This window comes from Podarcis erhardii, assembly GCF_964252035.2.
Source record: "Podarcis erhardii genome assembly, chromosome: 10".
Lineage (NCBI taxonomy): Eukaryota > Metazoa > Chordata > Lepidosauria > Squamata > Lacertidae > Podarcis > Podarcis erhardii.
This window is the reverse complement of record NC_138500.1, coordinates 42495503-42508777: the sequence shown is the minus strand read 5'-3', so window position 1 is coordinate 42508777 and position 13275 is coordinate 42495503. Positions and strand designations below refer to the sequence as shown.

General features: G+C 42.5%; 1 protein-coding gene across 4 annotated transcripts in view; it reads left to right on the top strand.

Annotated features, from left to right (window-relative positions):
- Nucleotides 1–416: 416 nt before the first annotated feature.
- Nucleotides 417–13275, top strand: part of SYT1 (synaptotagmin 1) — a 347729-nt gene continuing 334870 nt past the window's right edge. The window contains exon 1 of one of the 4 annotated variants that reach the window (XM_081878593.1): nucleotides 417–827. The gene's annotated coding sequence lies outside the window, so the exon portion shown is untranslated. Of the gene's footprint in view, nucleotides 828–1130; nucleotides 1257–1378; nucleotides 1645–13275 lie in introns of those variants that run through there. The other 3 variants (XM_081878590.1, XM_081878592.1, XM_081878591.1) reach the window with 3 other exon arrangements.

The following is a 13275-nucleotide window of genomic DNA, read 5'->3' as shown; positions in this document are numbered from 1 at the left end:
GGGCGACTGCCTTTCCATTGCAGAGCTTGAGCTTAAGGTGGAGAGAGAGAGAGAGAGGTTCTGGGACACAAACCCCCAGTCTCTCTCTCTCACACACACCCTTTGACAATTCCAAAGACCAGTTTGATGTCCTTGGTTGTCATTCGCAGGGAACTCCCTCCCCAGCCCCCCCCCCCCAGCATCTCCCCGCTGGAAGAGAGCGCTGGGCTGCTGGGCGGAGGCGGGGGGAGGCGAGAGCAGAGCGATGGAAAGGCGAACGTAGCCATGGGATGGGCGCAGCTGCCGCCTAAGCCAAGCCCCACCTAGGAATCCGGCCGGCGGATTGGCCGCGCGGCGAGCAAGCCCCGCCTCCCGGCCAATGGGGCCGCGGCGGCTGGGCGATGATGCTCTTGCCTTGCTGTGGAGGGATTCCTGGAGAAGCTGCAGAGCCCGTGGTGCTCCGGCCTCGGCTCGGTCCGGCCCCCCTCCCCGCCCGGCGCCTCTCCTCCCCCTCCTCCTAGCCAGCCTGCCTGCCTGCCTGCCTGCCAGCAGCGGCTGAAACTTAACCCCCAACGCAAAGCCCAGCTCTCTGCGAGCCGGGGAGGGGAGGGAGGGGGGACACTACGCGGAGCTGCTCCTGGCGCCGGTGTGCGTGCGTGCGCGCGCGCGCGGGGGGTGTGGGAGGCGACTGGCGTCCCCGCACACTTTTGAGTGCCATTATTATTTTGGCGGGGCTTTGTTATTGAAGTCTGCCATCCCGGGAGAGGCGCAGCGCGCGAGGGAGAGAGCGAGCGAGAGAGAGAGCAAGGCTCTGAAGGACAGAGCGCGCCAGCTTCGCCGGTTGCCAGGTAAGGCAGCGAGCGTGGAGCGGCACTGCTTGCTGCTGCTGCTGCTGCTGCTTGGAGGGGCTTCTTGGCGGCTCCCTCCCGCCTCCTGGCTCGGCCGGGGTCTCTCGGAGTGTGTGTGTGTGTGTGTGTGTGTGTGTCGTGTCTCGTGTCTGTGGAGAGAGAAGGAAGCTGGGAGGAGGCAGGCTGAGGAGGAGCACCCGGCTGGCCTCTCTCTGGAAAGGGCGACTTGCTGGGGCGGGAGCAGCACATGTTTCTCCCTCCGACCCTGGGAAAGCAGTTTGGCCCGTGGCTGCTGACTTGGGGGAAGCAACGGCGGTGCTAACGGTGGGGTGAAGCTGGGCTGGGTGGACGTCTGACAATCTCCACCCACTCCGCTCCGAAAAGCCCTCCACCCACCTACTGTTTCTCTTCTGGAGGAAAAGTCAGCTGGTGGGTGACATGGGGTGAAATGGAAAGAGGGGGAGGGGTGGAGACGTGGGGCGGACGGGGGGGGGGCAATGAATCCTGCCTGCAACCCAGTGACGGAAACAGGCTCAAAGCAGTGTCCAAAGCAATGAAACTGCTTATAAGGCAGGAAGCAGATCTTCAAAGCTCCTGCTGACGGGTTGAAGGGGAATCAGCTTCCGAAAGGATCTGTTTGCTACTTGTTTTCCTTTTCCCCGAGGGAACAACAACAACAAAGGGGGTGTTTTGGGGAAAAAAAAGTTAATTGCAGTTCATTTTTAAAGTGTCGACCTCTCTGATTTCACATCTCTTCTCCTAACCATTGATTATTTGATAAAGAAAGAGTTTCTGCATCAACAATTTCCAACATCAGGTACTAAACCAACCAACCCTCAACCCCCAATATGTTTGATTAGCATCTTAAGATTTCACTTGCATCCTTTCTGATGCACAGCATTGTAAGCTTTGATACAGAAATAGGTGTTATTCTCCGGCAGTATTCCCTAAAGGACGGGCAAGGTTTTGGTTGTGATGGTTGTGGTAATGGCACATGACTAAAGTGATGCTTTTGAAAATACTGATTGTCATGGATCTCTGATCTACCCTTCCTTGTAAGATTTTAAAATTTGTATTTACATTAAGCATGCCCCTTTACTTCTCCTTCATAGTTTTCTTAGTCTTTTTGCTTCATCTTGGGGCAATTTATTAATGGCCTATTGATAATATATCCATGCCATATGGTGTTAGTGGTGTGGTTGAAAACAAAATTCATGTATGCTTACTTGCATGTTAACAAAAAGTTAAAGAAGTAAAAAAAAGTTGTGGAATTGGTTATTTTCTCCCTTAATAATATGGTGTCTCTTGATGTTTTCTTATAAAGACATCAAGCCGCTTACTGGAGTATAGTACGTAAATTAAGCAAACTCATTGGAATGAGGCTTCATAGCATTCTGTAATCTTCAACATTCTGTAATTCAATCATTGCTGATACAAGCTGCCTTTTACCATTATTCATCAGACCCAGCTGAGTGATTTCTGTCAGATGGGAAGTGGTAGGAAGAAGTCTCTAGGTAAATGTAACTGGAAAGCTTTCCAAGTAGAGTTCTAAATGAGCAGAGAACAAAAATACACGGCCACAATCTGTAGATGGTATTAGCATTCTAATAAATCTTTCCTTCCAATTGTCATGGGAGATGTCAGGTTTTGTTTTCTTAATGTTGATTTGTGACTGGAGGAGAGAAACGGACCTCTGTGCTTCTGACCTTGTGAATTTTAGTAGAAAATGCCATATTTCAGCAGCTAATTCCATGTTTTTCAAACACTCTGGGTTCTCTTCAGAGGTCAGCCAGTATATAGTCGTTTTAGATACTTAGGTGTTTTAACCCCACAGCATGAGCCTTATTTGTGCAACCACATTTCGAGCTGATGAAAAGCTGCCCTAGTTTTGCCCAGATTCTCTGTGTCTTCTTGACTATTGTTAATGGCAAGAGTTATTTTTAATTCTAAATCGGATATAACAAACAGATTATAAGGACAGACGTTCAGTTGAGTCAACAGAAAGCCTCACAGGGTTAATCTTAAATCCTACGTTTAAAACCACAGCAGCTGAAACTTGATGTTTTAAAGAGCTATCATCTAGCTGGGCTGGCAGTGAATTATATCTGCTAAATATGTGTATGTTTGACATCCATTCATTATGCTGGAATGGAGACAGAAAGCAAAACCTTCAGGAGACTTCAGATTGCTAAGAAATACAGTGTCTCAAATGAATAAGTACACCTGATCTATTCCAGAGGGATAGCTATGCTCATCTATTGTGGCAAAAACAATGAAAAGTCTTGTGGCACCGTGAAGGCTAGAATATTTAAGGCGCTGCAAGACTTTTTCTTATTTACACCTGACCTAGTTTTATGTCTAGGGAGACATTTAGGAGTTGTTGCTGTTTTAGTCTGGGGGAAAGAAGTGTCTGCCTAGGGTGAGGTCTAGATTAAGGTAGCATATTACTTTGTTCTGGTACCTTGGAATGTATGAAACATACATGACTTGAGAATTGAGAAGTAGAGTGGGGAGTCACCCACAGTACTCATCTGCACTGGTGTATTTCCATTGAATTGTCAACGAGTCTACTCCATTATAAGAGGTCTTCGAACCTAATTTGTTTCTAGTAAAAACCATAACAGGAGACAGATACTGTGAACAGAGCAAATTTTGAAATAGAGCCACAGGACATAGGATAATGGCATGCTGTTGGAAATTATGAGTGTTGCAGTTGCAAAAGCATGAAATGCTTCTCTGTAGCTATTTCATTCCAACATAATCTTCCTACACATTAAAAGAGTGCTTAAGTGAGCTTTGTTAATGAATGATGACAACCTGCTAGCTCTGTTTTAAGGGATTTTATGCCAGAATTAGGAGTTTGATCCCACAGTTCAAAGCCTGACTCTTCTCTCCCCCTTCCCACTAAGCAAATACAAAATATGTCGTGCTTAACTCATCTGACAGTTGTTCATATCAAATATATAACGAGAATTATGGGATAAAGCTGTATTGTATGTTGATGGTTCGTAAGACTGCTGAAATATCTTGCATGGAGTTTGTAGCAAAGGTTGTTGGAGAGATACAGAGGTAGAAGGGGACTACTTGATGGAGAGCTGAGAAAAGTATATACCTATTTGTCCAGTTACTAGAATAATACTAATAACCAAATCAAGGTTAATGGTGGTTGATGGATTTATACAGTTAGTTTATTACAAATATTGTGCAGAATTTAAAGACATGTTTTACAAGTTACCCTTCTCGAAGCCTCAATATGATTGATGTGGCTTTAGATGGAAATTGAAACATTTGTTCATGTTGTAGCCTTTTTTTGTTTATACAATGATAAATGAGGATTAAAAAACAGCAAACTCAGTTTTATTATTTGAGACATACAGTATTCTGAGACTGAAGTGTTAAAATACTTGACAAGCAAGTGTACAAATACTTCCATAAGGTATTATGAAAGTTGAGTTCTATGTGTTGCTAAATATTGATGATGACTATATATTTTTTCCAGCCAAGGCACTATGTCTAGTATTCTAATGGTGACTCCCCCCCCCCCAGCCTGATAATACTATATATATTTCTCAGAGCTGTAAACTCTGTGATCTTAGTATACAATTCTAGAAGTAAAAAAATGTATGAATAAAGCTGCAATTCTCTACCTACTTACCGAGATGTAAGCCCCATTAACTTAATAGGACTTACTTCTGAGTAGGCATGCAGAGGAATGGCGGCAATTTGCATTTTGTTGGTCCTCTAAAAGATTTGTTTGTTTGAGTATTATTCTGTATCCAGAACAGCTTAATTTCTTAGAAATTCGTACACGAAAAGCTTTTGAAATAATGCGTGGAGGTGTATGTACCTATGGTATTTATAAAGAATGCTTCACCTTAAATTGTTTAAGTGACTAAATACAGTATTATGTAAGCAAATATTTTGGGGATTTTTATGTACAAACGTAATCTGAACAGCTGAAGATAAGTCTTATTTTCATGCTACGCATCAGTCAGTTGGAGGGGATTTTGAAAAAAATCAAATAATATTGTTTCTTGTACAGAAGCATAACACTTGCAAAAAATATGGAGTCTGCATGATTTTTTAAGGGCACCTTCAACGATTATTTTGATGCAAAGCTACCAGATAGACACAGTACTAATATGCAGTCCACCTAAATTTTAGATTCTAAATCTTCCCATTGCCTAGGATTTAGGTGGATTTGAAGAGAGGTCATTGTGTGAAAAAGTTATCACCCAAACAAAATGTAATCTTTTGCAGAGTTCATAACAGAAATGGGAGATTTACAAATGCACAGGTCTTATGCGCATTTCAGTTTGAAACAGCTATGCGTGTGTTTGGGTTTTTATTTGTAACATACCGTATAATGATAAAAGCATTTCAGCTTTCCATCCCAGTTTTCATTAGCGGTAGTCCCATTGACCATGGTGAGCTTACTCTAGAAAAAAACTGCTTTGAGGATTGCGACCCAAACCCCTCAGACAATATCAGTTTTAAGTAGATTGGTTTAAACTTGCTCTGGGATTTTTAGCATTTCTTACCTGTAATTTTTTTGTTTGGTTTTAACCAGTTCCTTTAAGTGACATCCATGGGGAATTACTTATTTTCTCTTCTAGAGGGAGCTCTGCCTCTCACTTCTTGAATGTGTAGATACTCGAGAAACTTGTAGTTCACTTCTCCTTCAGCCAGAGTTGCCACGGAGAGAAAAATGCTTAAGTAATAAAGCAGCACACAGTACAATTATTTAACAAGCTAATTATTAAATAGCTGATACTATCTTATACTTTAGAATCCCTAATGCTTCGCAAACACACATGTACTGATGTCCTTTTGGCAATGTCAATCTAGCGAACATATTTAATATACAAGGCAAATGTAGTATTATGATTGCCATTATAAAATCTTTATAAAGTTCAGTTAAAAGCTTTTGCATATCTGTAGTACAGAATGAGAGTATATACAGTGTTATTTGCAAATGTATACAGACCGTATGCCTTTTGGAAACATCTTGGTTTTTTATATTATATCACTCACTTTTATGTTTTGCCTTTTCTGGTACGGACACTGCAGTAGGTATTAGTCACATGACAAGCAGTCAGCAATATAACGGATAAAAACATAATAATAAAGCCCCATTTTTTAAACAGCTGCATCCTTTCTATTAAATGCCAACCCAGCTAACCATGCAGTGCAACCCATCTACTCTGAAGTAAGTCTCATTGAGTCCAATGGGACTTGCTTCCAGGTAGGTGGGTCTAGGATTGCAGCCAACAAAAGTTCTTACTGTGCTTCCTGCTCTGTACTCAGGATTTGGAAACATCCAAAGGATTATGGGGGCAGCACCCAGAGTGCCTATTCACATATTTTAGATCTCCTCACTAGGCACAATGAATACATTGATGAGTGGGTATTCTCAAGTGGTCCTAAAGAATTTAGTGGGACATGGGATAAGATGTACACAGTTTGTGTGTGTGCTTGTGAAATATATGTAATTGTTTTTTTCATCTGCTGTAACACTCCAGTAAAAAATCCTGATGTCATGAGGCCATACATTTGGACAAGCAGCAGTAAAGTATACACACATTAGACAGTGAGAAGTATAGTTAAATGGGGATACACAATTGACTTGTGTGACTGAGTGTCTCAGACAAATCTGGTTGGATAATAACTTTGGTGCAGGCTTGATGATGCTTATCCAACAACTTTCTTGTGTAATGAGAATAAATTACCACCTGAAAACCTCAAAATAGAGGAAAACAGTGGGGTTGAAATTTAATTCCTTCAGTGAAAATTTTTTCTTAACTGCTTTCCATGGAATAATAATCCTACCTGCTTTTTAAAAATTAGGTTGGATACTTCCTTTGTTATCCCACCTAATAAAAAAGCAGATAGGATAGGTCTCTGCAGCCACAGTAGGTGCTGTGATTCTCCAGCACTTTGACTTCATGCCCAGAGGTGCACTCCATTATCTCTCAAGACAAAAGGATGCCAACAACTTCCTTTGTTGCCTGTCTTTTCCTTATAGATGATAGCAACTTCATCTATGTTGATGACAATTGTGTTTGCCCCTTATACAAAGATTAGTTATGTTATTTCTCCATAGGAGAGCAAGACTGGTGACCGCTTCCAAAGGACGAGACAATTTTTTGTTGCTGCTGCTGCTACTGAGGACCTTTTTAAATATAAATGTCCCCCAATCCCCCACTGCTGTCATGGAGGTATAAGATCTAGGAAGCTCTGTATTTTGTTTTATACTGTAGCTATATAATTGCTGGTGTTTGCTGCCAGCTGATACAGTTGAGCAAGGTCTCTGGATCCATAGGATAGTCATGTAGCTGTAATGTCTATCAACTTTGCCCTTTGATGTGGAGGCTATTAGCCGTGATGGCTGTGTTCTACCTTCACTATTAGAGGCAGTGTTCTTCTCAATACTAGTTGCTGGGAATCACAGGTGGGCAGAGTGCTGTTGCACTCCTGTCCTGCTTGCTGGCTTCCTGCAAGCATCTTGTTGGCCTCTGTTAGAACAGAATGTTGCTTTAGAAGGGCCACTCACCTAATCCAGCAGACTCTTCTTATGTTAATATGTTTGCTACTTCACCTCTTCTGCAAGTAACTATAACAAACCCACAAACCTAGCACAAACATTGCCTGGCCAGATAGAAAGTTAGAACTCATCATTGTGATGTAGGGGTTCTTGGTTTTATACAGATTGCAGGTTTTTGAGGTGTACCTCTTAGTCTTAGGGGGTTGAATCTAATGGTAGCTTTGCAGTAGCAAGGAGGTGCTTATGCTAATGTGACAAACGGCATCTAGCTTTTGCTGATTCCCCTCTGCTGACTGCAGTTGTTTGCACTCTAACCCACACCCTTCCAGAGGATCTCCCAACGAAAGCATTTTTAAGGGGTTCCAGGGGGCTGCAGTGAGTAGGGGTTTTTTTTTAAAAGCAAAACTCAGGTGCCTTGAGTTGCACAAGCAGACATGCTTTTTGTTGGTGCAAAACCCTGGTGGATACAAACCAGGAACTTTAGCCATGCTCAAAATATATGTTCCAAGTTTCTGAAATTGTTGACTGATGTTAATGTTTAATGGGTTAAGTGCTCTAGAGAGCACTCCTTCTTATGCTGAATGGGAATGTGTGCATTTGTGTGAGCAGGTGAGTGGGGTCAGGTGGCACTCCAAGGAGCAGGGAGCGAGTGATCATCCCCTGTACCCTTTTTTTTTTAATTTTCAAAGCTGGTAAATAATAGTACTAGGCTGAAAATACAATTATTTCATTTGAACTTGTAAAGTGTTTAGTGGAAAGAACAAAGTCATAAGAGGGGAAAACAGAGGTCAAAGACCTCAATGGAGGTCAAATAAATCTTCATGGTAAACTGCTTAAGGCTTTCAGCAGCCTTGTATTGCATCTTGGTTCATTTTTAAAAATGGTTTACAAAGTGAAATTAGAATGCTGTTTTCTGTACTGATGTGTATATACAAGTCTCTCCTTTGTGCTAGTTTCCTGATTAAGTGCTGAAAGAAAAGTGTTCCAAGAAAGCCACATAGATGAGGGGGAAAAGCTTTAAGGGACCTAATCCATCTGGCTTGATTGTGATTTTCCAGACTTCTAATTTGTTTTTACTAAATGTACTGAAAATAATACTCCCAAGTTGGCCTTGCTTGTTTAAAATAGCTGTGGTAATAAATGTATACTATTTGCATTTACTATATACTATATGTATACTATATTGACAAACATATTATTCAGCTTAGAAGAAAAGGCACTGGATTCTTTGTAAAAATGTTTAGTGACTATTGGAGTTAAGTGCCGAGCATGTTAGCTTAACGCAAAAGTGCTATTAAAAGCTGTAACCTTATAAAAGGATGTTGCTCACCCAGATCACACCAGCTGACTTGTAGAGGAACAAACTGTTCATTAAGAGGGATCTGTCCAATTCCTGAAGTTGTGGCTGCGATGCTTGGAAGGGTTCAACCTTGCCACCAAAATGTCTTTCTCCTTTTTCGTCCAGTTGTTTGGTCTTTCTCCTGCTAAATTTCTGAATAAAATATATTAATAACCCCATACAAAACTAAACACTAATTCTTGGCATAATGTTGCTCTGCAGTCAAGGACCTATTGTAATTCTCATTTTTAATGTGAACAGCCGATTCTGAGGGATTGATAATAAATCCAGTTTAATTTGCATTAGGCTGAATCTTTGTTCTAAGTAGGGCTTTTTGTTGTTTGCTAGCAAACAGCTATTCTAATTTTTGGAGGCATCAGATTATTATTTTTCAGATTTCACTAACAAATGGACAGATTTACACTGATGCATCTCTATATCTCATCATTTCCTCTCTTTTTTTAGGGTGTTCCTCCCAACATACTTGTGTTGGCTGTTACAGATGTCTCATATATGTCCTTCTCTGAAGTTCACATTAGCCTGTTAAAAGCATTCCAATATAAAGACAGGAAATCCATTACTATTACACATTTTCAAGGGTGACGAGAAACAAGAAGTTAGGTATATTTGCCTGTTGTATGCTGCCTACATGTTTAACAACCTGCATCAACCTGCCGCCTTCCAGGTGTTTTGAGCTGGGCCTGATGGAAGTTGTAGTCTGCAACATCTGGAGGGCACCAGGTTGATGAAGGCCGATGTACAAAATAATTGCTTCAGCTTGGGGTCTGTTTTTAACATTCCTGCTCAGAGTGTTAAAGTGGCATTTCCTCCTTTTGAAGATTTGATGCCTAAAAATGTTTTGAATGTCTAGGTTTGATGTTAGGAGGCTAATACAGCTGTTAAAATGCTTCAGGCATGTGCTTATTTAGGAGAACAAAAGTGTGAGAATTTGCTCATTCTCACATGGTTCCTGGCAGAAGGATACTGTCACATGAAACTTCCAGAAAAAATGAATTCACATTTTTCTCATTCTAATGGGAACATACTCAGTGCTAGAGATGTGCCTAATGCAGAACAGATATTTTGGCTGTGTCATCGCTATTTAATATTAGAGATTTAATATTTTTCTATTACACAACATGCCTAAAATCCAACAAAATGGACAGTGAGGATACTCAGAAACGGATTGCGCTGTTTGAGGGAGTTGAAATACCATCTTCCCGGTAGCAGGATTGCTGCCACTCACCAGGAGAGAAGGGGAGAAGAGCAAGATTGTGGAGAGGCTGGCACAGACCACACCAACCTCGCTGATGGCATCAACCCTTGCCGCCAGGAAGCTAGCATTGCAGCTCCGCCCCAATGGACGAGTTGTTTCCGGGGGGGTGGGGGTGGTATTCAACTATCTTGCTGGGTGGGCTTCCTGTCTCAGCTGCACTTAGTGGAAGTCAAAAAGGCACTATTGAATGGTGTATACAGTGGTACCTCGGGTTACAGATGCTTCAGGTTGAGAACAGAAATCACGTGGTGGCAGCATGGCGGCGGTGGGAGGCCCCATTAGCTAAAGTGGTACCTCAGGTTAAGAACAGTTTCAGGTTAAGAACGGACCTCCAGAACGAATTAAGTTCTTAACCCGATGTACCACTGTATAGTAATCTTGCTTTCAGATGTCCCAAGTGGCCCAAGTGGAACTCTGTGCTTAATGTCTTAGCATTACTGGTCTCAGAGGAAACTATTCTAGCCTGAATGTGACTGCCCAGAGAGGGAGGGGGCATAGCTCAGTGGTTAAGAACATGCAGTTTCAATCCCTGACATCTCCAGTTAAAATGATCAGTTAGTGGGTGATACAAAAGACCTCTCTGCCTAGTACCCCAAAGAGCCACTGCCAGTCAGAGTAGGCAGGACTGGGCAAGATGGATGGACAGCTTGGTGTGGTATAAAGCAGCTTCCTATTTTCCCTGTATTCCTCAACCAGGCTGTTGCTGATGTTTCTCACAATTGGTATGCAGAATGGGTCCTTCCCCGGCACTGCAGGGTTGGGGCTTGGGGTGCAATTTTGGTGAGAGGACTATTTCCTTTTCAGCTGTGCTCCCACTTCACAATTATGCTACCAACAACCTTTTATGGGTCACAATGGAAACAAGTCATGGCATGTTCATGGTGGCCGTGACAGTTTCTCCAGTTTGCCAAATGGGCCCATGGGTATGAAAAGGTTAGTGACCCCAGTGTACTAATTAATATGTTACCTACATTGACTCATATGTACAAGTGGCATCTCAAGGGAGTGGTCCACTTGTATATCTCAGTGATTGCACTCACAGAAGATTGCTTCAGTTTTCAGTGTACCTGGTTATGGAAGTGTCCTCTTTGATCTTGATGTGCCATTTCCCTGAGATCCTATGGCATGAAGGGAGGTCTAAAAGTAGACCGAAAATACTGCTCCAATGATTAAACCACCTGTGTGTAAACAGATTATTTGCTTGTATCTGCTGCAGTGGCGTAGTGTGGGTTGTCAGCACCCGGGGCAAGGCAAGTAATTTGCGTCCCCTAACCCATGGATTTGTGCCCCCTAACCCTAACCCCCAGATGTTGCGCCCGGTGCGGCTGGCCCCCCCCTGCACCCCCACGCTATGCCACTGATCTGCTGGCTTAGGTGTAAGTGTCTCTCTGCAAGTTCTGCCACAATAGGAATGTGGTGTTAGATATCTAAGTCTGAAACCAGAGCTGGAGAACCAGTGGCTGTCTAAATGTTGTTGGACCACAATTCCCATCATCCGTGATCATTGGCCATGCTGCCTGTGGATGATGTGAGTTGGCGTTTGACACTGTTTGGTTCTCTAGCTCTGCCTAACTCTCTATCTCTTTGTACTTTTAAAACATAGCTCTGAAAATGATCCCTGGAGTCAATGCATTTAAATATATTTGACCTGTAAAGATTGCTCTAAATCTTAGCATACCTTTAACTGAATTACAATAAATAGTGAAGAAAGGTTCACAAATCAAGTTTTACATTGTCAATCATCTAGACAGGGCAGGCTTAAATGCCTTGACCAGGTATTATTTTTCTTTATGTTCCTTCTCTTGTCATGGTTTTAAGGACTTGGCAAGTGATTGAGAAGGTTAGCCTAAAAAAAACATATTTCAAAATGCTTGGCATATATTATAATACACATAAGAGGACCAGTTTCAGCACCAAAGCACCTGGGGGTTGAAAACATGGTGCTTCAACTGTCCCAGAGCTTCCCATTAAAATGGGCAATCCATTCAAGAATTTGGTCCTTTCTGGAGGCCTGTTCATTAAGAGTTTACGGTTATTGTTAGGCTTTCTTGGCTTCAAAATTGTGCTAGTAACTTTTCCACATTTGTGCAAGCATGACTGGTTCTTAGGGGTGAGCAGCATGTGGTCTACAGCTTGTGAATGGCACCCCACCAGCTAGACAAAACACAAAGATGGCTTGCCTTTTCTGTTGCTCTCCTTCCTTGCCCAGCCAACACATAGTCCCTGCTAAGACTGTTAAGGCCATCGTGTGGTGGCAGCATTGGCAAAAGCTGAAGGGAAGATGCAAAAGATGAAATGAGTCAGCAAGCAGGAAGGAAAGTAAAGATGCAGGGCAGGGTGGGGAAACTCAACTTCTGGAGATGCCACAAAACAAGCAAGCACTTTCGAAATGTTTTGCAGATGAGTGGGGGAAGTGTGACCTGGACAGGCATGAGAACCATCAGGCCTGGTGGCCAAACACAATTCTCCAGACCTCTCTATTTGGCCATTGGAATACTCCCCAGGCCATGCCCCCTCTGCCTAGTCCACACCTCTCATGGACTCTGCTTCACACCTTAAGTGTCCTGCCTCACTGTAATGTTCCCTGGATTTTGATAATGCTACTAGCATACATCCCTTGGACGGTTTCCCAGAAGAGTATGTGGCCTTCAAACTTAAAAAGGTTTCCCACACCTTTCATAGGGTGGACAAACTCCCAAATTGGTAGGAAATGACGGAGATCCCTAAAGGCAGGTAGTTTGAGTTTGATCGATAGTAGGCAATGTGAATCAGGCTGACTGTGCTAGGCTAGAAAACTGGAGCTGTGGTCTGTTTTTGGAAGCAAGCTTGAGTTTCGGGTCACCTGGAGAAAGGGTCCAAATTAATGAGGGAACTTTTACCAAACAGTTATACCTGTATATTTGTGTCAGTCATATGGATATGAGTTAGGGTCAGATCCTTTCCTTTGGAAGAATCCAGATTCCTCTTCCTTTGGAAGAATCCAGTTGTATAGGAAATGATGTGATCCATTTCCCATATTTTCTGAATGTAAGTGGCCATTCTGTGTCCTATCTTGATTCCCAGTCTGTTGTACCAGCTAGTTAGCAATTCTCCAGTCAGGGCTCTAACCCCTTTGTTCTTTGTCAAACTTTGTAAATGTATTTATTCATTCATTGAATAAGGTAAATTTATTACCTCCCTTCATCTGTAGATCACATGTTCTCCATTCGACATACATAGTACTTACTTAGATAGACCCTTTATTAATGAAATACTGTTATGATCGTTTGAAATGCAATTATGTAAAGGA